The following is a 27,713-nucleotide window of genomic DNA, read 5'->3' as shown; positions in this document are numbered from 1 at the left end:
GTTATCTGTTAATTAAAATATCATCTTGATGAGTATTGGGCTTCACCGATATTCAGAAAATAGGGCTTTCGGAAGCAGATGAAGACGGCTTTCTGGATACTGGAGCATGAGTACTAGGTTCACAGGGATCCAAAGGCTATTGGGAGCAAAGACCACAAAGCAGAAATGGCTTCACTCATCACAGTTCTCAGTGGGAAGTAAAATTCCGCAGTAATTTTTTTCTGCAGAAGTTGAGAAGAGCGACAAAGCACAAATCCATAGATGAGGACTGAACAAGCTCTGATTGTCTCCCACTTCAGTGAATTTTGATCAAGCACAAAAATGTAAACAGCTACCCTTACAAAATATGTCCTGGAGTAGCTAAATCTCTGAATGAGTATTCAGGGCAAGAGTCTTCTGAAGTGTCTCAGTATAAATAGTGTAGCAGATTGCTTTGGATTTATTACTGGGAGCCATCCTTTCAGTAACTTCCCTTTCATCACAAGGTGATGAAAATCCTTGTTGATATTATGAAATAATTTGTAATATGTTTGGGAGTGGATATTGTCTCTTTTTTTCCTTAATGTTTGTGTGTATAGCCTTTATTTTGTAGCATGTGATATTTAAAACATAATTGATTTGTTTGAATGTTTTCATCTGCTTTTGCACCTGTAGCAAATGCAAAAGCTATTTGCATTCCCCAACCCCTCTTTTTTACAAATAGGTGTCATTAAATTCTCATCCTCTGATTCTCTTGCATGGTCTGCTGAAGCTTTGCCTTCTCTATGCCTTACAAGCAGATTATTTGGGTCCTGAAAAATCTTCAGCTGTTGTAGTGGCAGTGTTTAGCTTAATCTTCTCAGTACTAGTGACACCAACAATTTTTGGCAGATAGGAGGGCCTGTGAAAAGGTGTGTGAGGAGTAACTGGGCTAGCATTCACTTTCTTTCATTTCTTGTATTTCATACACAGAACACAAAGGAAAAAGCATGTTATTAGAGAGAGGAAATATATCTCTTATTTAAGATGACAAGTGCAGCCATTTTATAAAAAGTTGTTTTTATAAGTGGCTACCAGTGCTCTTTGCATGTCAAATTCCAGCGAGCACTCTGAGGTTCATTTCACTGCAGCTACTGAAGAAATTCAACAGAGGATGACAGCAGAGAAAAAAGGATACTAGGAGACCAACTGAATGATGGTTTCTCTGGGAATCAGGCTCCAGTAAAGTGTTTTTCTTCTTTGATTTATTTTCTTTTTCTGTAGAGGGAGAAGCTAAAAATTCATAACTAAGTGCTACTCACTACAGCCCAGAAACAACACTGAAGAATCTACTTGGGCACAGAGCAACAGTATCAATCAAAGGCTTGGAAAAATCTCTTTGGAAGAGTGATTGAGAAATTTTGGAATATTTGCTGCAGAGGAAAGTAGTAAAAAAATATAAATAATGAACGTAATAGGAAATAAGAGAAGGACCATTATACACTGAAATCATATTGCTGGAGAAGCAAAGCCACTTTAGGATTTTGTATTTTATATTTTTAAGGATTTAGGTCATTTTGCTTATGGGCTTCATAGGCGTCTGCTGTCAGCAAAGACAGGTGAGACCTGGAGATCTTTGATTCCATTCTAGCCTGTGGGAGTAACTGCATCCCTCCAACCTGCCCAGTCCTGGATTTCCCCTCCACTGGCTTATGCTTCTTGCTGATCATCTCAATCTCCATATAGCAGATTTTTCACCTCCATTGCCTTGCTAATATTTTGCTAAGCCTAGTTTATTTACCTGGCTACACTGACTTCTGTATCTTCATTTTTATCTCTTTTTCTCTCTTCCAGACTCATTTCCTGATCTCCTAGTCAGGACTCCTTCTTCAATAGCATCTTTTCTCCCTTCACCTCTTCAGCTTCTACCCTAGTTTCTCTGCTTAGCAAGTATACTTACTTCTGAGTAGACCTAATTCCATTTACTCTCCACCTTCTTTCTGCTGACCTAGCTGTTCTGGACCTCAGTCAGTCTTTCTCCCACCTGTCTCTGGTTTGTTTTCCACTCCTCAGGCTCCTCATCCCAGTCTGTTCTGTCTGAAGGATTGGTCTTGTCCGCTTCCTATATGATTTGGGAGCTACCTCTTCTGTGTTGCATGAATCAAGTAAGGAGAACATAGAAACATCACAAAAGACCTCTGTCCTCAGCTTGGATTGTTAGGCTCAGACGTGGCACTGTGCTGCAGTGGCAGAGAAAAGTCTTCTCAGCCTCCAGGAGCATGTCCAGGACAGGTAGAACCATTGGCGAGTACAGCGACTAAATCCCAGGAAGTACTGATTGTGTAGAAAGCACAGGGCATCGGGATTTATTTTCAAAGCCTTGCAGCAAGTTGGACAGTTTTGAGTGGCTTTTCAGTGAGAGTGCAAAAACCACAAAAACTGCGTCCCTGCCAACTTGCAATTCCTTATTCAAAAGCATGAGATTTCTTATGTTCTCTAAGGAAGCATCTTCAGAATCTTTTAACATTGTAAAGAAGTGCCATTTCTGCCAGCCTTTTTCTCTGGAGTGGCTGTAGCATCTTGACTGAAATTTTCCAGTAAAATTCATCCCAAGATAGAAATAGTACACAGAAGTTTGGAGTTTTGGCACTGCTATAAGTAGTGAATCTTAGGCTGGGGAACCATCACATTAGAGGGGGCTGTTGGACCTCCTACTTCAACCTTAATTTAATACTATTCTGGTAATACATTTTTTCTCTACCTTTCTCTGTAGGAGTGTATTTTTTATTTCTTCTGTTTATAATAATTATTCCTTAAAATTTGTTTTTCTTTTCATCTTCCTCGACATTATTTGAGTACCTGAATAAGCAGGCGGTGACATAACACTGGACATTTGCAATGTAGTCTGACCATAATTGCCTTACTCCACTGTGTGTATTGTGTATTCTTGAATAATGTTTCATTTTTTTCTTATGTAAATGAACTAAAAATCCAAGAATAAACAGATACATCTTTTGAATAAATTCTATAAATGATAAGACCAACATTTTGATGTCTTTGTATTCAAATTGGATCAAACAGTGACGTTAATGACCTCATCTTTCATAGCAGCAGATAAGGGAACTGGTAAGTAAGATATAGTGAACCTCTTCTTTCCTCTTGATTTTTCATAGATACATTAGCTCTATGCCATAAGTGCCAAATTTATGTCCTTCAAAGACATTAAATTGACCTCAGAATATTTATAGGAACTCTATAACCGTAGCCACTAGATCAGAGCCTCCTAACTAGGAATAAATATGGGTCTGAAAATTTCTAGTCAAAGGTATCTTTAAAAAGTTGTACTGATCTGATTCGTACTCCTCGTTGTGTCACAAATTAAATTACTACATTCCTTCAATGATCCATTTGCAAACCAACTAGAAGAAACTTAGTTATCAGAGTCCTTGTAATTAAAAATGATACATGACGTGATGAGAACTCAGCTTGATCCTTAGATTGCCAAGTTTACTAAAGACTGAAGAATCCCTAATGTATACAAAACAGCAAAACCGATGTGCAGCTTTGTGATATTTAACTGCAGAGAGCCATTTTACCTGTTCTTTTTCAGCAAAGAATTATTCTGTTGCCTGTTATTTGTTAAAAGCTGATTGACAATATTTGTTGATTATTTCAGACAGATGGAAAACTTATACTGGAGAAGATCTTTTACTTGAATTTTAGGTTTGTTTATAAATACCTTGTTTCAGAATTATCATTTTCATGTTCAACAAGCTATTTGTTTTTCTAAAACGACATTAGAAATATTTCTAATGTAATTTTAACCTACTAAATATAGAGGGAGCCATGGGCTCCTTATTATGAATGGAAATTTTTTAGAGAGGCTTTGGAGGTCTGTTAGGTGTTTGGAATACGCTGTGCAATAACATCCATTGTTTCAGAGGTGTTGCAAATACTTGAAATAACTCCTGAATAGAGTTACAATGAAAATTCAATTAATAATAGTATAGATGACTAGATCATGACTTTATTACTGGAATACTATGTTTTAAACTCTTTTGTACCCAGTGATGTATTTAACTTAGAGGTTCTGTAGGCTGACCTGTACTCTGCGGAAGAGGCCTTAGGACAACAAAATTTAGTAAAAATAACTGTTCGACTATTTCATCAATCTGTTACCTGGCAAGTAGTTGAACTGTGGGAGCGAGTGTGTGAATTCTAGAATAGTTCTTGTAGTAATGTAGAAGTTGTTTACCTAACTTCATTCCTGTGTTAGAACACAGGCATGATTATTATTAAATTATTGAGAATTTACAACTGTACTATTTCTTATATTTATACCATACAGTAATGCAAATCTTTTAAAGTGAACAGTCTCTGGGAAAAGAGGTGTTCATGTAACTTATGTACTTCTTCCCTTCCTCTCCCCCTTCCTCTTTTTGTCAAAAAGAAGAAAATCATTTTAATCTCATGGAAATGTTTTGTCCTATAACTTTGAAAAGTGTTCCCTGAGCCTGTAGAAAGCCAACGCATTTGTTTCTACTGTGATAAACACAGCACAGTTTAGCAAGCTGCTATAGTATGTGATGCTCTCTGTGTGGCTGTGGGAAACGGTGCTTTTCTCCCAATGTAAGATTTGTGAAACTCTTTTAGGAAAAGATATTAAATGCAACAAATTTCTAATTCCTAGTAGTAATGTTTTGATGTTTTTGCAATCTAAGCTTATTTTTCTTTCCTTGGACTTGGAATAACAAGGAGGACTGAGTAGGCACAAAGATTTTGAGGTACAAAGTGGACTGTAAAATGCCCGTTTAGAAAGAACAGATGAAGATTTGGCAATGGGACATGGGCTTCTGTTCCTAGACACAGCCTTGCAAGGCTGATCGTGATTCAGATCAATATTACTTCTCTTCCTCCTTTTGTGCATAGCCATCTAATGCAAACCAGCTTACTTGGCGCTCATTGACACTTAAAGTTTAACTGAGAGTTCTAGGAATGAGTATTTGCGGAGGCTGACAGACCTCCCCATACGGCCCATCCAGGCTAAGGCTGGGCCATTTTGAGTGGGCTCCATACTGCAGACAGGGTACAAACCTTGTCTATACTATATTTACTAAGTGACTGATGATGTTGTCATCCAGGCCTCCTGATGGCATTAAATAAGTTTCAGTGTTTGTCCAGTTACTAGTAAAAACTTGTTTCTCTGCTTTATTAGTTACATTATGATGAAAGCTCCAGAAAATGGCATGATTTATTATATATGCATACTGGCTTTTCCTGTTATCCAAGTGCACCCTAACACCATTTTTAATGGAAGGTAAAGACTGAAAAGGAAACATTCTCTATTATACTTTTTTCCAACATTAGAGTGTGGTTTTGTAAATAGCTGAAGACATTTGGTGATATTTGCCACATATGGGAGAAGAATCTGGAACTGGGGAAGGATGTTAACAGAGGATGGAGAGCACGTATGCATTACAAACTGCTTCATGATTTAATGTTTGTCACTTAGAGGAGTCCATCATATAATTTAATGCCATGCAGACTGCAACAGTTGAAAGTGCTGCGATTTTCTTCATTAAGGTATTTGAGCTTTAATAGCAAGTGACTATGTTGATGAGTTATCAACATTATTGCTAGATCTTCTTGGAAAATATCTTATAATACAACAGACTCTATTACTCAGTATAGTCTTGCTTATGATCTGTTTTGTTCTGTAGGAATAACACTTGTCTTGGATGGCTGTCCTGAATAAAACTGAATAAAAAAGGGCATAGTTGTGTTCCATAGCTTATCTGCAATTCCTTGTCATAGAAACGTTTATTGCAGGATTTACTATATCAAAGGTACTGGATAGAATTGTCTGGTGAAAATTTCATTATTCACAAAAATTGTTCTTGGAGTAGTTTGTGTTCATCCAGCCTTTTTTTCTGTATTGTTTACTTTCAAAAGTGTTTGAATGTAAATATGTTGGCACAGTCTGCTTTTTTTATTCGTGGCCTTTGATGACTGCTTAACCCTGTAATGACATATTCATTGCTTCCTGAAAGATGCAATGTCCCTTGTGAATTGCTGACTTCCCATGGCTGGCAGTGTGAAAAAGAGTATGTAAATTGCGTCGCATCGCTGCCGCTCCCGTAGAGGATTGCTTCTGTGTGGGTAGTTTTTCATTCTTGCGTTGCATAACACTGAACTGCCAAACTGATTATTTGCATCGTAACTGCTGGTTGATGGGCACAAGAAACAAACTTTATGTGTCTGTATGAATTATTAAATAGGATACCAGTAACACCTAATAAAATGTTGTTAAAATGCCGTAATATTCTAAGCAGTTGCCTGAAAAACATGTTGAAGATGGATCAATTTGCAAGATTGTTTAGATGTCTATTAATGAGTACAGCTGACGAATCATAAAGAATAATTTACCTCATGAATTGCATCTTTTTCATAAAAAAGACTTCTAAAACCTGCAACTTTCTCAGATTCAGATTTTTTATTTAGGAGATCTCTATGTGATTTGAGCTAAGCGTGGGTAGTCCCATAATGCTGTTTCTGTTGCTCGATATTTCTAAGAGGAGCGTACATATTGCCATAGCAGTTTGGACTGATGCTTTGTGTGGGACAGGGAGGCCTAGCTTACATCGCCATGTATGAGCGCACAGGCATGTCACTGTGGGTAATTTTCAGTTGGTTTGCTGTATAGACAGCATCCGTTTGTGTGTTCATTCCCTGATGTACCCAACAGAAAATACAAAGTAGATTATATTTTTTTCACGGAGGGATAAGCAACCTCACCTTTTTATGAGGTAAAAACATGCAGAGTTACCCTGGAATAGATGATGAACTCTAGCTTTCTCTGCAATAAAGGGTACATGCTAATAAGCATACTTCAGGATATAGTGCCAATTATGGAAAAACACATAGGAAGGAAAAGTTTCTTCTTCATCTTTATCAGAGTTTATTTATAGAGCTTTGGGGCATGAGTTCTGAATTTATTTTCTTAATGCCTTGATGCATGAGGATGCATGCCTTTAATTCAGCTCTCACTAATATAGTTGTGTTTCTCCTCATTATCCATAGATGTCTAAACCTTTCTAGTTTCTGGTATGAATGCTTGAAAGAAATTAAAAATTCAAGTGTGTTCATTCATGTTGGTGAAACTCAATGAAATGAATATTCTTGGAAAACAAATACAAGAAAGAAATAAACGTAGCCAAGGCAAATTTGTTTAAATTTCCTTTTTTTTTTTTTGCAGTATTTGCTGTCTCTCTTAGTAATCTTGACAGAACAAATGAGTATCAGAAAATGGATGAATGAGTTACCTCTAGAAGCAGAGTTCAGTTGGGAAAAATGCCGAAGTATGGAGAAGAAGTATCATCATAACCAATACTGCTGTGCAGAGAAGAGAGTTGGGATTACTCAAGACTCACATAAGTACATACAGTAAGTACAGTCTGAAAATTAAAGGAGATCCTTTGGACAGAAAATCTTTGAATACTGTGGCTTTAAAGAAAGTGCTCTTCAAAAATATTGAATCTGAATCTCAGAGACTTGATCTGCATAAAATGCAGCCAGAGGATCTCCTAGTAAGTTCAAACATAAGGCTTAGTGGAGCTGTATCTTGATGCAGAAATCTTTGGCATATTTTGTGACTAACAGTATTTTAGGACCTATCTAGAATTAAAAAAAAAAAGTGATTGCCAAGAGGTAGGAATTGGACACTGTTAATTAGATTTTTTTTTTTTTAATGGCCACACTGAAAAGCAGGTATGAAAAGCATGGCTAAAATAGATATTAGCCAGTGGTTTTGGATTTTTTCAATTTTAAATAAAGTTTTAAACTTTTCTTTTTGAGTCATCAGTAGCTCAGCTCAGATCAGTTTTGTAAAGAAATGAAAATATGAGATGTTTTGTTTGGAAAAAAGAGATTTACAAAAAATAATTATTTAGAAATGTTAGAAATCAGTATTAAGCATTCTTTTGAAATTTCCCTCATTTTAATTTTTTTGGGGTTGACACACACTTTTTCAAGCAATCACTGTTTGAAGACGCATTTTTTTTTGCCAAATTGGTCTAAAGGCTGAACTAGAGGCTTTATTGCTAAAAGCATGAGTCTTTGTAGTATGAACTAAACTTTCTGTGGCTAAGGACATTTGCAGTTTTTGTTGAATTGTAAATGAGGGGGCAGGTATACTGCTAACAAAAGTTGTACAAGAACTTTGCATTTTTTCTAGAGCTGATGTTTGTGCTTAGAAGCATGAAGAGCTGTGCTTTTCAGTTTGAAGAACAGTGAGCTATAATCTTGTCAATAAACAAGACAAGTTTATTTAGTCAATAAACTAAAAGAAATTCATGATCTATGATCTTCAAAATATTAATTTTATTTTGAAACTCTAATGGGACAGGACATCTGTTTTCAGCATCTTATGCACAGAGATCTCAGTCTCTTTTTCATTGGAGCCTTTGTGTTATCAAACTGGTGAGAGCTCAGTGAGATGTGGTGATGTGCTGATGATAAAGTCACTGAGAATAGGATATGCCAGATTATTTGATTTCTTGCAGTGCAATTTGTATCTGAACTGTCATTTGAAGGTCTAAAGGAATATTTGTTTAATATTAGATGTTCAAGTTCTATTGGTATCCTATTGGATACCTGTTTGTTTTTAATCATCTATTTGCATGCCCTATAAAGTGACTGTGTATTTGGGCCTGCCTTTTCCCTAATGCCAGAGTAAATCAGCAATTATTCTGAAGGTGTCATTGACACTGTGCTGGTATTAAACTGGCAGATGAGAAGAGTACCGGCAAAACTGTTGTGATAGGTGCAGTGAGTGATCTATTTTTTTTTGTTATTGAAGAACTTCCTGTTTGCTTTGTAAAGTGCGATAACAATGCAGAGGGTATCTCCTGTTTATGCTCTCCTACAACTGCAGCGCTTACATTCCCTGGCTTAGATCCCTCTAGGGTGCAAACATAGGGAGGTACTCTAACAGGCAGATTTACTTTAGGGTCCCTATTAGCATTTCCCAAACTGGCTCATGTCCTTTGTTGTGGTGGGTACAGCTTAATTATTTAATCTTATGCTTTCCCTGGGTGTTGTGGGTACTATCACTGGGAGTCAGTGCTGTAACAATTTTCTATTCTTGATGGAGAAATCAGCATCCTGATTTCTGTCAGAGTCATCCAGTTGATTTTTCTAAGCTCTGTACTATGAAGTAGTCCACACTTACTGAGTTCTTAAAAGAGATTTTGATACTTTGTTTTGTCTTGCTGCTGTTAAATTATGTAGCCTATACAGGCTTGCCCTTGAGCTCTTTTGTTACATTAGCTGCTCTGAGAAAGGAGAGAACCTTTCTACTGTGAAGTGTTGTCTGCACTGATGATCTATCTGTAGGTTTCTTAGGAAAAGTCAAATGACAGTCTGTCAGTTTTTCAGTTCTGGAGAAATTATCCCACATTACCTTGACTGTGCTAATAGTTTACAATGGTCATGGTCTGTAATGGGCTGTTTGCCTTAAAGGGCTTTGACAGTTTTGCTGGACTTAACATGTATTCAGCTAAGAGATGATCTTTCTTCACTACATTACTTTCCATTTGAATAGGTCACATTTTGATGAGATATATTTGATTTGGTGACTGTGAAACTACTGTATAAATTTTCCTTTATGCTTACATATTTCTGGAAAGATCCACTCCTTTAATCTGAAAGCAAATAGCTAATTTTTTCCTGCTGAAAGCCTTGTAAGAACAGTGCCCTATATTTCTGAAATGCTGCAGTGACATCTGCCACAGTAAATTTTCACCTAAAAAGAATAAAGCAATGGAAAGTGATTTATTTCCATAGGCTTGTTGTACTGGAATCTGGCTTTGTGTTAAGACAAAAAAAGTGAAGCCAGAGTGCATGAGGGGTAGCTTTTGGTGGCTCTTTTGAGACTATGCTATCATGGCTGAAGTAGTGAAGATCTGGTCAATGTATTAGTTTATTCGACTACGTTATGACCGACAGATGACCACCCTGTCATCTGTTGGAGGAACAACACAGCAAGGCACAAACAATGCAGGAGGTTTTGATGATAACTTTCTGACACAGTTAATGGAGGAGCCAACGAGGAGAGGTGTGCTGCCGGATCTTGTACTTCCAAGTCTGGAACTCAATACTTGGTGTCATCAACATCAGATGAAGCTGTATATGTGCTTCTACATGTTTCAGACACAGGTCTTCTAAGAGCCTGCCTCCAAAACTGATTTTCTTTCCCATGTATGTCTTCCGTTGGTAAACTTCTGAGTCGTTTACTGGGCTTCCAGGATGAAAGATGTGGCAGTTAATTACATGTTAGAGTACAACAATTACATGCTGTCCAGAAGAAAAACTATCTCTGGTATGATGAAAAGAGTTTGCTTATCCTCTGCTGACTATGAGGATCAGGAGAAAATAGTATTTGTAGGCCTACCAGGAAGGATTGTTCTTGGTGAATCTTGCACTTGAAAATGATCTGGAGTGTTCTACAAGATCTGGATTTCTCTTACAAATGTCTTCAGATAGTAGTGTACTAGTTATGACAATGGAAGTCAGCAAAATAAAGGGATGTCTTGCCTACAAGACATGACTATGGGGTATCCTCTTGCACCTCTCCTGGGAAATTGGCAGTACCTCTGAAGTACCTGTACACCAATGCATGCAGCATGGGTAAAAAACAGGAAGAATTAGAGATCTGTGTGCGGTCGCAGGGCTATGATCTCATTGCAGTTACAGAGACTTGGTGGGATAGCTTGCATGACTGGAATATTGTCATGAATGGCTACATGCTTTTTAGGAAAGACAGACCAGGAAGGCGAGGTGGTGGAGTTGCCCTTTATGTGAGAGAACACCTGGAATGTATGGAGCTTTGCCTAGGGGTGGATGATGAGCAGGTTGAGAGCTTACGGGTAAGGATTAAAGGGCAGACTAACAAGGGTGACACTGTTGTGGGTGTTTGCCCCAGGCCACCTAATCAGGAGGAGGAAGTAGATGAGGCCTTTTACAGACAGCTGGAAGTAGCCTCACAATCACAGGCTCTGGTTCTCATGGGAGACTTCAACCACCCTGACATCTGTGGAGGAACAACACAGCAAGGCACAAACAATGCAGGAGGTTCCTGGAGAGCATTGATGATAACTTTCTGACACAGTTAATGGAGGAGCCAACGAGGAGAGGTGTGCTGCCGGATCTTGTACTAACAAACAAGGAAGGACTGGCCGGAGATACGAAGGTTGGGGGCAGCCTTGGCTGCAGTGACCACAAGATGGTGGAGTTCAGGATCCTGTGAGGAGGAAGCAGGGCTATAAGTAGGATCACAACCCTGGACTTCAGGAGAGTTAACTTTGGCCTCTTCAGGGACCTTATTGGAAGAATCCCATGGGATTGGGCCCTAGAAGGAAGAGAGATCCAAGAGAGCTGGTTAATATTCAAGGATCACTTCCTACAAGCTCAATAACAGTGCATCCCTAAGAGCAAGAAGTCGAAAGGGGGCAGGAGACCTGCATGGATGAGCAAGGAACTCCTAGCAAAACTGAAACATAAGCAGGAAGTGTACAGGAGGTGGAAGCAGGGACAGGCCACTTAGGATGAATATAGAGACGTCAGAGCATGCAGGGATGCGACGAGGAAGGCTAAGGCCCAGTTGGAATTAAATCTGGCAGGGGATGTCAAGGACAACAAGAAGGGCTTCTTCAAATACATCAAGAGCAAAAGGAAGACTAGGGAAAATGTGGGCCCGCTACTGAATGGGGCAGGGACCCTGGTGACAAAGGATACAGAGAAGGCAGAGTTGCTGAATGCCTTCTTTGCTTCAGTCTTTCCTACTAAGGCCAGTCCTCAGGAATTCCAGACCTTGGAGACAAGAGAGGAAGTCTGGAGAAAGGAAGACTCTCCCTTGGTTGAGGAGGATCAGGTTAGAGATCTTTTGTCCAAACTTGACATCCATAAATCCATGGGCCCTGATGGGATGCACCCACGAGTGCTGAGGGAGCTGGCGGATGTATATCGCTAGGCCACTCTCCATCATCTTGGAAAGGTCCTGGAGATCAGGAGAGGTGCCTGAGGACTGGAAGAAAGCCAGTGTCACCCCAGTCTTCAAAAAGGGCAAGAAGGAGGACCCAGGGAACTACAGGCCTGTCAGCCTCACCTCCATCCCTGGAAAGGTGATGGAACAGCTCCTCCTGGAGGTCATCTCTAAGCATCTGGAGGACAAGAAGGTGATCAGGAGTAGTCAGTCAGTAAATGGATTCACCAAAGGGAAATCATGCTTGACCTATCTGATAGCCTTCTATGACGGAATGACTGGCTGGGTAGATGAGGGCAGAGCAGTGGATGTTGTCTTTCTGGACTTCAGCAAGGCTGTTGACACTGTCTCCCATCACATCCTCCTAGGTAAGCTCAGGAAGTGTGGGCTAGACGAGTGGACAGTGCGGTGGATTGAGAACTGGCTGGATGGCCGAGCTCACAGGGTTGTGGTGAATGGCGCAGAGTCAAGTTGGAGGCCTATGGCTAGTGGTGTCCCCCAGAGGTCAATACTGGGTCCAGTATTGTATAACTTTTTCATCAATAACTTGGAGGAAGGGACAGAATGCACCCTCAGCAACTTTGCTGATGATACTAAACTTGGACAAGTGGCTGATACACCAGAAGGCTGTGCTGCCATTCAGAGGGACCTCAACAGGCTGGAGAGGTGGGTGGAGAGGAACCTCCCGAAGTTCAACAAAGGCAAGTACAGGGTCCTGCCCCTAGGGAGGAAGAACCCCATGCAGCAGTACAGGCTGGGGGCTGACCTGCTGGAAAGTAGCTCTGCTGAGAAGGACCTGGGAGTGCTGGTGGGCAACAAGTTAAACATGAGCCAGCAGTGTGCCCTTGTGGCCAAGAAGGCCAATGGTCTCCTGGGGTGCATTAGGCAGAGTGTTGCCAGCAGGTGGAGGGAGGTGATCCTGCCCCCTCTCCTCAGCCCTGGTGAGGCCTCCCCTGGAGTACTGTGTCCAGTTCTGGGCTCCCCAGTACAAGAGAGACCTGGCAGTAGTGGAGAGAGTCCAGCGGAGGGCTACAAAGATGATGAGAGGGCTGGAGCACCTCTCCTATGAAGAAAGGCTGAGGGAGCTGGGACTGTTCAGCCTGGAGAAGAGAAGACTGAGAGGTGATCTGATCAACGTGTACAAGTATCTGAAGGGGGGGTGTCGTGAGGATGGGGCCAGATTCTTCTCCGTGGTGCCCAGCAACAGGACAAGAGGCAATGGGCACAAACTGAAACACAGGAAGCTCTGTCTGAACATGAGGAAAAATTTCTTTCCTGTGAGGGTGACTGAGCACTGGACCAGGTTGCCCAGAGAGGTAGTGGAGCCTCCTCCACTGGAGACATTCAAAAGCCATTTGGACACAGTCCTGGGCAATATGCTCTAGGTGACCCTGCTTGAGCAGGGAGGTAGGACTAGATGATCTCCAGAGGTCCCTTCCAACCTCAACCCTTCTGTGATTTTGTGAATTTTACCTAGTATCTGTTATTTTAACACCTGTGCAGAATACTAGGATCCCTGCCTAGAGTTCAAGGCCTATAAATGTTTGTGCAGAAAGAAAAAAGCCAAATGAAGAAAATATGGTTAAGAACTGAAACTGTCAGATACAACTTTCTTTAATGGTAGGTTAGTATTAGGCTGGATTTTCACACACAGAAGGGTTTGAAGCGTCCCCTGGCACTGTAGCAAAGTTACCTGAATCTGTCATGACAACACTAAGCTCCAGAGTGGTTCAGTTTCCGTCTGCCATTTTGAAGATTATCTTAACTAGATGCCACCATACTGTGCATTTATAATCCAGAGTAATATGATTTGACCATACTACATGAGAAAAGGTAATGAATACTTTAGTGCTCAAGGAAAGGTTAATGAACAAGGTACTGAAAAAATTCTACAACAGGGAGAAAAAAGTGTTTCTGGAGTTGGTATCTGAATTCTGTGCATAGCTATGCCTTCAGCTCTCCTCCAACTGGCAAAGCCACTTGTAAATCATAGCTCTTTCTTTTTAAAACACAAACAAAATCCATATCCAATCGTGTATATACAAGCAGAGCTGCCAAATATATCAGCCCCTTTGTCTGAGCATCTGACAATGCCCATTAAGCTAATTCTAGTCCACTTCTAGTTTGAATCTATGAGGAGGAATTGTCTGAAATTGGGCTTTCAGTTGTCAGTGCTCGTGCTCATCAGAGCTGAAAAGTGGTAACAGTCATTCTGTTTATCGCTTGTGATATTTGCCATGTGCCTTGTGTTACGTGTCAGGTGGAAACTTCCTTAATTCCGTACTGTCAATTTCAACCTGGCTATTTTCAGAATCCACTGAGTACATTCATTTGGCCAGAGGGTGTCCCATTAGGCAGAATAAGGAGAGTCTCTTGCAATCAGTAACAACCTTCTTCTTGTGATCCCTGCTGATCCTGGGAATCTGAGGTAGAAACCAAACCTAGATCTTTTTCTGGCTTTGTACAGTTCTGCACAATGTCTCCAGCGCTGATAATGTATTAGGGCTAAATTCTGCCAATCTCATTTTCACAAAGTAACATTTTCTTTCACAAATGTACTGGCTGGTTTTAATTGCAATTTGCAGAAACTTAGGGTGGTAGAATCTTGCTTTTTTTCAGAAGTGGCAGCTGAATCGCTTTAATACCAGCTGCTTAGAAAAGAGCCAAGAAATTAGAAAGTTTTTGTGGCTAAACAAAGCACATTCCCTTCCACTTCTTCCCTGACACCCCTCATGACTGATATTTGCTGTACCAGACAGGTCATCCCTGTAAGCTGATGGGTGAATTATTTATCCACATGTCCATTCACAGTTCTGCACTTGTTTCACCTTTGGTATGTATCTAGTTTTGACAGTGTCGAGTTACATGCTCCCCCTTGGGATGTTTCTTTCCATATCAGTCTGCAACTTCTGTAGTCATCAGGAGTATCTGTAGCCTTGATGGGAGGCCACTTAGTTGTTCCTTGATAAATAAATGATAAATAATACATCAAGTACTGAGCTCTTACTTTACGCTTTTGAATCATATCAGGAAAACTTTAAATGTAGCAAACGTTAATTAATGGATGACTCTGAGGCTTTATGATCTATTTCCTTTTCCACAGTTGTCTTGTATATGAGTGAATGGAGGAACATTTCAGTTTTGAAAATCAGTCCTGACGTTCATGTCTTTGTTTTCTTTTTTTCTGTGTTTCTGCTACTGCCCACTACTCTTTGGCGATAGAGCTGCCTCCCCCTTCCTCCCCCCACCCCTTTCTTTTTCATGTTTCGGTTAACAGAAAGGCAGTGACATTCAACAGAGAGAACATTTGTTTACTTTTCAGTTTACTGAATGAAGCTACCAACATCTCCAGGTGCATAAGCTTAAGTAAGTGAAAAAATAACAGTCTATTGAGCATATCAGGAATGGTGTTACAGCAACAGAGATAACAAGATCACTTGTACCATATTTAATGAAGTTCACTTGCAAATGTGCTAGCAAAAAGAGCTGTTTTAAGTTCTACACCAGTTGTGCTACCACAAGCCATGCTAACTGTGGGGTGATGGCCAACATCAAATCTGCAGGCAAACGCTCAAAGTGCAAGGGCAAACTGTGGTTACCTACTGCAGTGATTTACAGCTGCATCCATTGATTACCTAGTGCACAAATGAGAGATGACATCAGATGAGCTTTTTGCTAGAAACTTGATTAAATTGGATGCTGCACCAGACAGAAAGGATTACAATGATGTTAGAGGTTCTAAGAAAACATGTAGCACAAAAGACTAGACTGTACCTCTGCCAGCTGAACCTGACAGCATTGCTCTATGAGAGAAACCTTTGAAGGTAAAGACTCACTCTAGTCTGATGTACTTTGTGTCTTTCCACTACATCAAGCTTATGCTTGTTTAAAATATGCTTGTCATGCTGCCTGTGTGGATAGAGCAATATGACTGACTTGTACTGTTATTTTTTGAGATTTCAGATTTTGCATTGATGTAGATTCTTATTACATATACACAATATGCCAGGTGCACAAGCCTTTCTAGGTACGGTAAATTAGCTACCGTATGTGAATCTCAGCATGTAATATGATAGCATTTTATTCATGTTAGAAGTAATGATTGTATTATGTATTTCATGCCCAAAGAGAAATAGTATGACTTCAGGCAACAGAAATTAACAGTATGAAACATTATTGTTTATGATGTTGTTGATGTTTTAATTGCTGATCATTAATCTGTGTTCTTCAACTCTAGTGTTGGTGGAATTATAATTAGTCCAGTGTGTTTTGTTGAGATGTAGAAAACAATCAGTCTGCCATTAATGATAGGGCATGTGGGACTCCAAAACTGAGTATCAAGTCAGTACTTCTGTACCTCAGTGCATATTTTTTATACTGATGTTTCTGGAGAAAATTGTGCTTGTCAGGAAAATAACTTAATCTGGGAAAAACTTAAATAACTTAACAATTTTTCAAAGCAAACTGTGCATATTTTGATTAATTTCCATTTAAATGCTGGTTATGTTATGATGTAATTACTGTATCATGGTGCAGTGGAAAAAAATTTGGATATGCCTGCTTTCTGGAAATATAAATACTGTTGTTATGGTTGATCATAAACGTGGCCTTCGATCTATATGTGTTTGCCCGGTTTATTAGAAGTATGTGTACTCCATTTATTCTGTGTTTTGTTTTTTTTTTAAGTAAGGCAAATATCATGTTCATCATATATTGACACACATATGATAATGTGTGCTCACACGTACATATGTGACATTGAAAAGTGTGTACATGTTTCAGGATTACTTGTGCTGTAGACCCAAATCTAGCTCCACTCTTTGACCAAACTTACTTTAAATTACTTTAAATAATTACTCTTCTATTTTCAGCTTTTTATCTCAGAAAAAGACAACTGATGATCCCAGTCAAAAAAAAAACAACCCACAACACATTCTCTAGGTCAGTGCAAAAGGAGTTGAATTGTAAATTAGTTGCACAGCTTTGCAACTAATATGGCAAATGTTCCTTATAATACATTTCTGAAGGATGTAAAACATCTTTTACCACTTTGCATTGTTTGTGCTAGCAGAGCTTTGTCTGTGTGGGTGAGATGCTCCAGCATAACCCAAGGTATGACTATAAATGTACAAAAATGAATTGATGTAGATCCTTGTATGGAAGATCCTGATTTCATTTTTTCTCATTTTAGTTGAAACCAACTGGAAACAAGTTTTAGTGAAGCCACAAAGGAGCCCAGAAACTGACTGCTAGGTGTCCCACCAAGGGTTTTACACTCTATCACTGTACTGTCTTCAAATGCATTTAGGTCACACTGATACATTATCGTTTTAAAGCATCTGTAATCTAATCTGACTCTAGATGAAGTCAGCGAGACATTGCCACTTCCTACAGGAGAGAGGCAACTTGTATTCAGGTTTAGCGCAGAGCAGACAAGTGTTTATTCAGAAGTTATTTGGTTTACTTCTAAAAACAGCTATTTCCACACTACTCTAATCTCTGCAAGCAGTAATGACATTCTTGTTGCCAGCAGATAGCTGAACGTGTTAACGACTGAATTTTCAACAAGGCCCGATTTTAGCTCAGTTTTAGATACAGTGGTGCTGTGACTTTATCCTGATATGTTCTGGTTTGAAATGTCAAAAGTGGGAAAAACTAGCATTGGCTACCATACAGCACAGGAGTTGTTAAAAGTTACCCACAGCTGATGTTAATCCTTCCCAAGCTGCAAAGCAGACCGAGACTGGCTGTTTATTAAAATGAAAATAGATGTTGGAACAAACCTGAATGGCTGTATGACTAGTGTTAAGACAACACTCATTTCATTGTATTCTTCGGGGTCATCATGCCAGTTATAACCAATACAGCAACCTAGAGCACCTGCACAAGCCGATGACTCTCCTTCGTTGTCAAGTGTGAAAAATTGCATTTGTGTAAGATTACCCAGCTCCCTGAGCTCTGAGCAGTGGCATTTCTGGGCAGAACGTGCCATTACTTGTAATAAGATACAGTTCAAGTATTGTACCACACTGCACCAAAGTGCACTCCCAAACAGTATAAACCTGTTCACTTACATTTTTTGGCTTTCATTCGTTATACCTTATCATGGAAGCATTAAAAGCCACCATCTTTTTGGCTTTCATGCCTGTGTGAAGGTGCACAGTGCTGGTGCCAAAAAGACAAGAATCAGAATGAGAAACTCCATGAAGGGTGGGAGAGAAGCAGGAAAATGAGCAAAGTAGAAGATGAAAGAGGAGCACTGAGGAGAAAAAGTATTTCTTAATTACACTATGAACTTTCTCTTGCAAGTCTAGGATCTCACCCTAATTAAAGTAATTGGCATGTAGCAGTGTGATACAGATGGAATTAAGACAAACTGTACTGGGCAAAGAGAGTTTGAATTTGCATTTGCTAACTAGCTTGCAAAAGAGCTGCGTTTTGGGATTTTTTTGTTTTTTATTTTTTCTTTCATTGTGTGCAAAAGGAAGAGAGGGAATTACATGGCTATTAAGAAAGAGAAGGCATGTGAATGCAAATCTCTGGGGGTTCCTCTTTAGTCTCTACTGCCTGAACATATATGCTCACCTTGTATTCAAAAGGATCTTGAGTCCCTGCAGGCATGTCCCTATCATAAATCCTCAGAATATTTTAGAGGATATTTTGTTGTTTGGGGAGATTTTGTCTGGCCTAGAACCAGACAAGAGCTATAGCTATCAGGGACTAATCTAAATTATTTTAAAATGACTGGAGTGATGCTATGTGAAAATCTAGCCTATTATTCTGCTTTACTTCTTTCTATTCTGTGAATTCTGGTCAGCTTTTTGATTTTAAAAAGTGAAAGCAGGATAAAGGATAATGGCTTATTCATGTTTGTAGTAGAGAATTTAGCTCCCCTTGATGGAGATAAAAGAAGCATGTCAGTAGCTCTTCTTGTGAAGACCTTGGAGCATTTGCCTTATCAAATGGGTTGCAGAAGCAGAACACTTGCTTCCTGGTTCCCTAGGGATCGCAGCTCTCTAAGTCTGACCTTCTAGGTCTGGAGAATCTCTTCACACATTCCTTGATCTTTCAGAAAATTCCAGATTAATTCAGCTCAATTAAAAATAGGTCTGGCATAAATTACTACTAATGGTACTGGAGAAAACATAAAAGCCTAAATTGTGTGACTGACGTTGATCCAGCTCAGATCATAAGCTCTAGCTGCCTGGAAATATCTGAAGACAATGGGCAGTAGATTGAAATCACAGATTAACACTTGGGCACTGATTCCCACTGTGGACTCTGAGAAGTCACTTGAAGTCAAGTTTTCAACTGCAGATTGCTAATGGAGAGCCATAGCTTAAGAATTACAAAAATTGCACAGATCTTTCTGATTTCAGTATAAACTGTGGGTTTTTGCACAGCTGTATATCAGGACACTTCTGTAGAGCTAGGTCTGAATGGAGAGAGGTTAGCTGCCTTTGTCCTCAGTTACCAGATCTGTAAAACTGGGATGGTTAATAGGTCCTGTCTTCAGTCTTCATAGGAGAAAAAATATCAGCTTCCAATGGCCAGGGGACTTTGTTAGCTCTCAAGAACATATCTGCCTTCGCAATACAGAAAAGACTGAGGAGTTATTCTTACTCAGAATGCTAAGCACACTCTCAGGGCTTATAGGTCCCTAAATCTCTTGTTCACAGTCTGAGGATCACAGTGTGAGCACTACACTGAGACCATTAGGGTAGGTTGAAAACCTTGATTTTTTCCCCAGAAAAAAGTGTTGAGTTATCCTAACTGCATTAGGTGTGCGTGTGTTCCAATGACATGTGTAAATAGCATGCAGTCAGTGGTATGTCAGGGCAGGAATATGCAGAGTTTACTCTGCAGGATTAGCTGTACCGTCCTTCTGGTACTTGTATGGATATCATTGAAATGCCACTGATTAGCAGGCTGTGGTGGCTTTGCGTCTCGGTTATGTAACACGTTCTTAAGTTTTGAGGTTTGAATTTGCTGTATATACAAGTAGAAGTGTTCAGAGCCTGAGAGACCAGCCGGTGTCTGTGTGGAACAGCGTTGTTCGGGGGGTCTGTGTTCTAGTGACGAGTGTCTGTGTTCTGCGACTCGCTGTGCCTGGCTGGCTGGTGCAGCACTCCAGTCCCACAGGGTTTCTCTCAGTGATTGCTGCAGTCTGTGTAGCCAGGTCAAAGAAGCACATTATGCTCTCAGTGGACCAAGAGGTGTTTGAAGGCCTGCCTTTCCACTCAATGTTTTCCAATTTATCTTCAGATCCTTTAGAGGGAATTGATACTTGAGGGGTAAACGTACCCAGATCCTCTTTGCCCACAGATTAAATTTAGAAACTGGTCAAAAGCACCAAAGTGTTTCCTGGTGGGAGAAGGTCACTGATTTCATGGGTGGCAATATGCTTTTTCTTCACCTTTCTAAGAGTTAAACACAGTTAGAAAAATGCACTGAATCCTTTGAAATGGTAAGGAGCTTAAGCATGGCTATGCTACTTCATTTCATCCTATCACCTAAGCAGAGCAGGGGTGAAACCCCAGGAAGTTCACCACTGTCTCCTTCCCTGCTCAGCTCTTGTATCTATAAAAGCAAAGAAAATGTCATCTTTCTCTTCTTCCAGTGACTCAGTATTCCTCATTGAATGTTTTACAGGCTTTTGCATGGGAACAGGTCCTGTGGTGGCTAATTGTTGGAGGGCATACATGCTATACATAAGCCTAGCTTATTTCATAGGTCTAACTATTATTAGAAGTGCGGATACACCTAAACTTAATTGGAGGCAGTGGGACACAGACTCAAGTGTGCTTTCAAGCACTTTTCTGGGATGGAGCAATATGTATTACTCAGATTTTTGTTCTGGTCATGCTACACAGATTTCTGTAATTGCTCTAAGGCAATTACACTGAAGATTGTTTTTGTTTTAAACAGTTTGAACTGAATTGAATAGTTGTTCTAGAGTGCCCCGTGATACTTACGTGAAGCAGGTACTGACTCATTCATGGTATGTTATTGCTGTCTGCCTCTGCTTGGTCATCTACAGGTAAGCAAAGCTGTGCTGTTTAAAGGGAACAGTTTCTTATTGTATACAAAGTGACTGTATAATACTTCCTAGTTTCTTTTTTTAAATCTGCTCTGTTTATGGCTCTCAGAATGGTTTCTGAATGAAAGCAGGAAGCTGTAAGATGAGTACATGGTGCACTCTGTGCTTTGAGCTGCATTTCCTGTCATTGTTTTGCATGTGTGACAGATCTGGTATTTTATGGGGAAAAAGTTATATTTTTTTTTAAGTTAGGAAAATAAGTCCAGTGAATCCAGCTAAAAGGCAGTCTCATGCTGCTGTCATTAATGGCCTCCCCTGAGAAACTGGCAAATTGATAAATTAAGCTTTCCCTCTGTGACAGCCGCTCACACACTGAAGATGCAGCCCTACTTTAGTCTTCAGCAGCAGGTGAATCAATCTACTGTAGAAATACTTTTACCTTACTATCTAGGTGTACAAAATAGATCCAGCAACCTGGTGCCTCCATTCACTATGTTTAGCTTTAAGTCAATCTTTTGACCATCGTAAGAAGTTTGAATTTTGTATTTTTGTTGCAGTGCATTTCTAATTGAGATGACTATACTGCTTCTAGCCTCTCTTCTTGAAAACCAGTTAATACATATCACACTAGAACACAGTCTTTTTATTAAGACTCAATTAAGGAAGATATAATGAGGCCAAACTAGGTGAAGCTTTTAATGTGTATTAAACACAATAGATCTTGAAAAATACTTGCAAAGTCAAATGTCGCTTTGAACCTGCTTTCATCCACTAGTAGTAATAAAAAATCCTATGTGGTGCCTGTTCTAAAAAGGAGCTTATAAGTAGCAAAAAAAAAAAAAATAAGACCCCCTTCCTCACTTAAGAGATGAATTTTAGTTATGTCCCTTGTGGTAAAGTGATATTTTTCTTCCAATTTTTTTTTTATGCAGGCTGATAGCCCTTTCACTAACTATTACTAGATGCTACTAAATCATTACCATTTGCATGTTAAGTAGACACAGCTAATTTTTTTTCTCTTCTCCAACTGCAAAGAATTTTTATGTCATCTTGGACAGTTATTTAACCAAATTGCCTTTATATGCACCAGGAGGTAGTGTTGTTTCTCTGGATTGTGTGTGATGTTTTGCTTTAAAAATGCAGAGAGTGATACTTTGAAAGAACTATGATATTGTTTATTAATGTGTCTGATGATAACCACTGAAGGGAGATGCTAAATGAAAATTTCTTCTGTGTGAGGATAGCAATAACAGCTGCTACTGACTGGTGTTAGTAGTCTGTTGGCCAGACTAATGGAAAACATGGTAAATTTGCATGAGCTTTTGCCAAAAATCTGAACTTAAACTACAGTTTTTAAGAAAGTTGAATGCAGTAAGTGTAGTTGATTATGATGTCATTAATATTTTACAGAATGTGGCTGAAATAAACACAGGTGTAAATATATTATAGTCTGTTGTTACAGTATATATATTATCAATGCAGGCTGTCATTAAGTAGAATAAGAAAGAAGGATAATGAAAAACTGAAAAAAGAAGATAGGGTGGAGGAAAATTGCATAGGTCATCCTTGCAAAAAAGCATCATAAATTATGTAATTGTTGTGGACTCAATGGATCTGACAGCATCTTTCTTGTTAAATGAAGGGCTTAATTGTTCTGTCATATTTATAAAGGAAATTAACATTGTTATGTCGCTTTTTAAAAGATAACTATGATCCTTCTTAGGAATTTAGGGAGTTGACTTTTTGTTCACCATTACTGTTGCTAAGTGCTATTATTCTCAAAACAAAATCCAAAGCAAGTGGCAGAATGCCTTCATCTTTATTGATAAATATGATGCATTAAACCAGTAACTTAGAACTAGAATAGTGCTGTCTCTGACACATGGCAATGCCAGAGCAATTTGAGTAGTGAGATGAATCTTTTTATTTTACTTTATGTGGGGCTTTCAGGTGCTGCCTGGGTAAATGTTTGATCAGTCTGGCACTCTTTGCTAGTATAGAGTGACAATTTTAGTCACATATTGAAATATTTGGAGCATCCAGATGCCAACAGGAAAGCAAGAGAAACCAAAGTCACATTCTAGCCCCCCGGTCTTCATAGCTTTGTTGCTGGTTTGTTTCAGTAACTCAAAGCATACGAGTAACAACTGACAGCTCTCCCTTCTTCTCTCTCTTTGCTGCTGTTCATTGGTGCTTCTAGTTCACACTCATCTTCCTTTCCTATGAATCCTTTAGCATTTTAGAAACCATTAACACATAAAGGATTGCTCTTTTATGTTGGTACCATATACTTCTGTGCAAATAGATCACAAGCAGTGGTAATGGCCATTAATTTTTCTAGTTTTGTAGCCAGACTTCACATGATATCCTACTCCCAGTGTACACCCATCCTTTTTGAGCTGTGTAATCCTGGCTCACCTGGTTAAGTTTCTCTGTCTGTCTCTTGTTGTGCTGCCAGCCACGTTCAGAGAACGTATGTATTCTATTTCCAGGTTCTCAGAGTCTTAATTGTAGGTTATATTCAAGTCATTCTTCAAATTCTGAGGTATAGAGCCTAACTTTTCTTTTAGGAAGTGAAAACCTAAGATTTCATCTGAGGTCTAATAAACTATTCAGGAAAATCTCAGTACTAGATCCCATTAACAATTTATTGTTGTATAAGCTGGCGAGGGCTGAGTTAATTCCAGGAGAGGGAAGGAACAAGTTGTGTTGGCATGCTGCTGGGATGCCAAAGGAGCCTTTTCCACACAGAAGCAGGCAGTGGGGTGAATATTTAAGGGAAAAGGTATCAAGGTTGGGGACCGTCTTCTCTTAAGTTTTACACATGAATGAGTTGAGTCTAGCTTCTTGTTGAAAGTTGCATTCAAAACAGCCCTCCATGCGGGGATAGCTCCAGTCATGAATGAGTTTAACAGTTCAGTATCTGGGCTCTTTAGCATCAGCTGGATTCCTTAGGTCAGTGTACATACAGATATTTGTACGTATAACACTGATTTGTTGAACACGCAAATATGTGTGCTGACACTAATACATGGTCATAGGCATCCATGTAAAGGTAAACTCTGTCGCTTTATAGAAATTTCGTTTTTTGGAAGTCTGTAACTGCACGTAGTTGGTTCACTGATCCAACTCCCAACCACTGTGAAGTACACTAAATTTTGGAAAACTGGGAAGAGTATCTTAATTTAAGAGGAACTGAATTTTAAATGGAAAGCTGCTCTCTGAGAAGCGTGACGGTGCCTAGTCATTTTAATGTCATGCTCCCCGCTGCATGCAGACAGCCTGCCTACATGGATAGATACATTCCAAACCAGCAGGTTTGAAAGTTGTGAGTTACTATATTAATCTTACTAGTTATTTTCATCCTGTTTGGTACCCATGCAGTGCCAACTTTTGAAAGGCCTATGATGCATCAAGTATAATATGCCTGTCCTAAACTCCTTCACAGCTTTCTGTATGAGTCCAGTTGGCCTGTTCTCAGGTCCAGTGCAGAGAAATCCAAGTGCTTTCCTATCCCAGAATAACACAAGGGGACAGGGAAGCTGAATGGATGGGCTTTTCTGCCCTTCGGACTTTGCTTTTCTTATAAAGGAAGAGGTGTTGTTCTTAGATACTTAACAATAAATATGAACTGTATTTCCAAGAGAAAATTAGGGAAAGGTGGACTTATCTTTGAAGTAAGTGTTTGAAATCAAATTTTGGTAAGATTTTCAATACATTTTTCTATGTAATTACAAATTCATCAGAGTAACACTCAGTGGATGTTGGGATGGAGATAGCTCTTTTATGCATAGATGTTTATCAAAATAATAAAGCTGTTCTGAATTACCAGTTTACATGTCTGTTCTATGGAATAAGATAATTTTGTTCACCAACATCTGAAAATAGGAGCCTCAGGACCTATTTGCTGAGCAAATCCCAACTGAGAACGGACAACTATGAAGTGAGGGCACAGAGTCAGAGAGAAAATGATAATACACTTATTGATGCTCAACAATTAGTTCATGAAACAAAAGTTAAAATGAAAAAATTGTATGAATTTCTTTTCCTCTCTGAAGATCTTGACACAGGAGTTCAACAGATCAGAGTTTCCTGATGTTGTGCCCCTTAAACAGGTTCACATCCTAGAACATTAATCAGATCATATTACAACCTTTGGAGCTCAATGAAGATAATGTGACGTTAGTAATGGCGAGGGGTTAGTGCCTCCAATGATAATAAATGCACCTGCTTTAAATGGTCGATTAGGGAAGGGAGGGGTGATTTGTCTGTATTTTACACAGCAAAATTGGTAGTGTGCTATGAGTTCAACGCAAGGGAAGACAGCAAATGATCATTTGAAAGCAGCCTGTTTTATCGATCTCGGTTTATTGGAAGTTGAGGAGCCAAATCTATTAGGTTATTTGCGAATTCTCAACCTCACAATGTAAATCTAGAGTGCTGTGTTGCTACAACTGGAATTGTGGCTGGAAATATTGATTAGCTACGTAAAGAAGTATAAAAGTTTTGTGAGAATTTAGTAGTGAGTTTCATTGTAGTTAGTAACTACATTTCTCATTGCAAGGTGGATCTCTTTCCAGGAAAGCCATTAACTGGTATGTGTAGGAAGACGTATTGTTTTCCATTTCAAACATATAATACTCTGTGCATAGTCTTGGCAGATACTCACTGTATCTCCTTATGGAGAAATGAAGAATGATCCCTAAAACTAGATACTTGTGTCAGAGGGATTACTTCCACCCTCAGATGTGGTCTCTTTGGAGATATGAAGTTAGACAATGTCCCCAGCAGGGGAAAAAAGGGATGACATTATCAGAAGTGTAGAAGACCTTAGTCCTGCAGTGTTTTAGATCCCAAATCATCTGAAAATAAAGTTTCAAAATGCTTATGGATATGTATGAGTTTATTGTTCTTAGCATACAGGATGTGACAATATTTATGTTATTATAATATTTATGTTATTATGTCATAATAATTACTATGCTGTTATGTTATTATGAATATGTTATAGGGAGACTTTAGGGGCAAAAGTCCTTCTACTGTAAATCAGTGGAGTTGCTCCACTTAACAGCAGTTCAGGAACTGGTGTTTTTCTTATTCATTTTTGGCTTATTTGAAAAATTCCAAACATATGAAAACATTTTTCTGAAAATACTTAAGGCACATGGACACTGCCAATGATGATTGCTGGACTGGAAACTGCATGAGTGTAAATCCATTTTCAAATGTATAACGCACCATAATTTATTTGGATAATTCTACTAAAAGTGAACCAGTTATTAAGGAATCTTCCAAAAAATATTAGTCAGTATAGCTAGACGAGTTCTGTAGATAAATAGTAAAAGGCTGTAGGAAGATTAGAAAAATTCAGCACGCCTTCTGACAATATCCATTATCTATTTAGCAGGATTTGAATGTGAAGTGCACTTCAGCCAGGCTCCTGCACTGCAGTTCTTTCCTCTTGTTTTATAATAGGTTTCAGAAAACTTGATTAGTTTGCACAGACACCAAGTTGTTATTAACTTGTTGTTAGAACTCTTGATGGCACATCACCCACTATCACAAGATTTGGGGGCATTTTTAGACAGGTGGGTCCAGGCTGACTTGTCCTCTAAGAAGGTTATTCCAAAAAGATCAACATTTTCCAAGCCATTGCTTGTGGCTGCAGAAAAAAAGAACAAATAAGGATTTTTGGAGTTTACTGCTAAACAAACTTCCACTTCTCAAGTATGATTCCATTCATGTGTTGGATTTAGCTAGACTATAGTCCAAAAAGAGGTCACTGGGCCTTGATCCAGCAAAGCACTTAAACACATTCATAACTTTAAAAACATGAGTAGCTGTATTGAAATCATGACCCTAAGTGCTTTCTTTGACTGGGCGTCCACTAGTTGCTTTTTGGCACCAATCTGATTCTTTCTTTGAAAGAAGTCAGTCAAGAGATTAGAAGCCTTAGTTCATTTCCTTGTTCAGAGAACAATGGCCTATGTAGGGCTCTGCTGAGGTTGCTCTGGAAGGGGTTAGTAAGACCTTTTTGATACTGGAGAAAACAGTACTGTGCATGACTTCCGTTAATTACTGGTTGGTCTGAAGATCCTCATGGTTTTATCAGCTTGGCCTGGCCCAAACCATCATCCAGTCAAGAATGTAGTCAATTAGGTTTTCTATTTTCAAATTCAGTACAGCAATTACTCCTTTCCCTTTAGAGTTCCTGTAGACTGTGAATGGCAGTCAGTTCTTATGAGTGTCCCTGGCTGCAGGTGTCAGTAGTTTGTTTGATAACTGAGGCCAGGAAGTCTTTTCAAGGCAGTGAGTGGCTCTTGAACGGTGTAAAAATAATAACAAAAAAGGACTCTTTTCCACAAGAGAGTGCCATTCTGCCTCAGCTATGTTCAGGTTGTTTTGGGAGGATATAGTGGTGAGTTACTTGAGGTCACATAAAGCCAAGAGCTTCAGGAGATGAGGAACCATTTCCTGTCATAGGAAAGATCATGTGTCTGTCCCTCTGTGTCAGAACTCACCGTAATGCTGAAATAGCAGGTTTCTTTCATCCCCTGAGCTTCACCCAGCTTCTACCCTGATCATGACCCCCATAATGTCTCCTCTGGTGATTGTAGGAGGCATGATGTAACTGCTATACATGTGAAGATCAGCTTGGCTTCCTTTTCTGTTATT

At 39.3% G+C, this 27,713-nt stretch overlaps 1 protein-coding gene across 8 annotated transcripts in view; it reads left to right on the top strand.

The window, feature by feature from the left end:
* Positions 1-27,713, top strand: part of SEMA6D (semaphorin 6D) — a 696,006-nt gene that overhangs the window by 73,288 nt on the left and 595,005 nt on the right. For all 8 annotated transcript variants that reach the window (XM_068958248.1, XM_068958249.1, XM_068958263.1 and 5 more), the window contains one exon: positions 7,214-7,401. The gene's annotated coding sequence lies outside the window, so the exon portion shown is untranslated. Of the gene's footprint in view, positions 1-7,213; positions 7,402-27,713 lie in introns of those variants that run through there.

Source organism: Struthio camelus, chromosome 12, assembly GCF_040807025.1.
Source record: "Struthio camelus isolate bStrCam1 chromosome 12, bStrCam1.hap1, whole genome shotgun sequence".
In the NCBI taxonomy this organism is placed as follows: Eukaryota; Metazoa; Chordata; class Aves; order Struthioniformes; family Struthionidae; genus Struthio; species Struthio camelus.
This window is presented reverse-complemented; position numbering and strand designations above follow the sequence as displayed.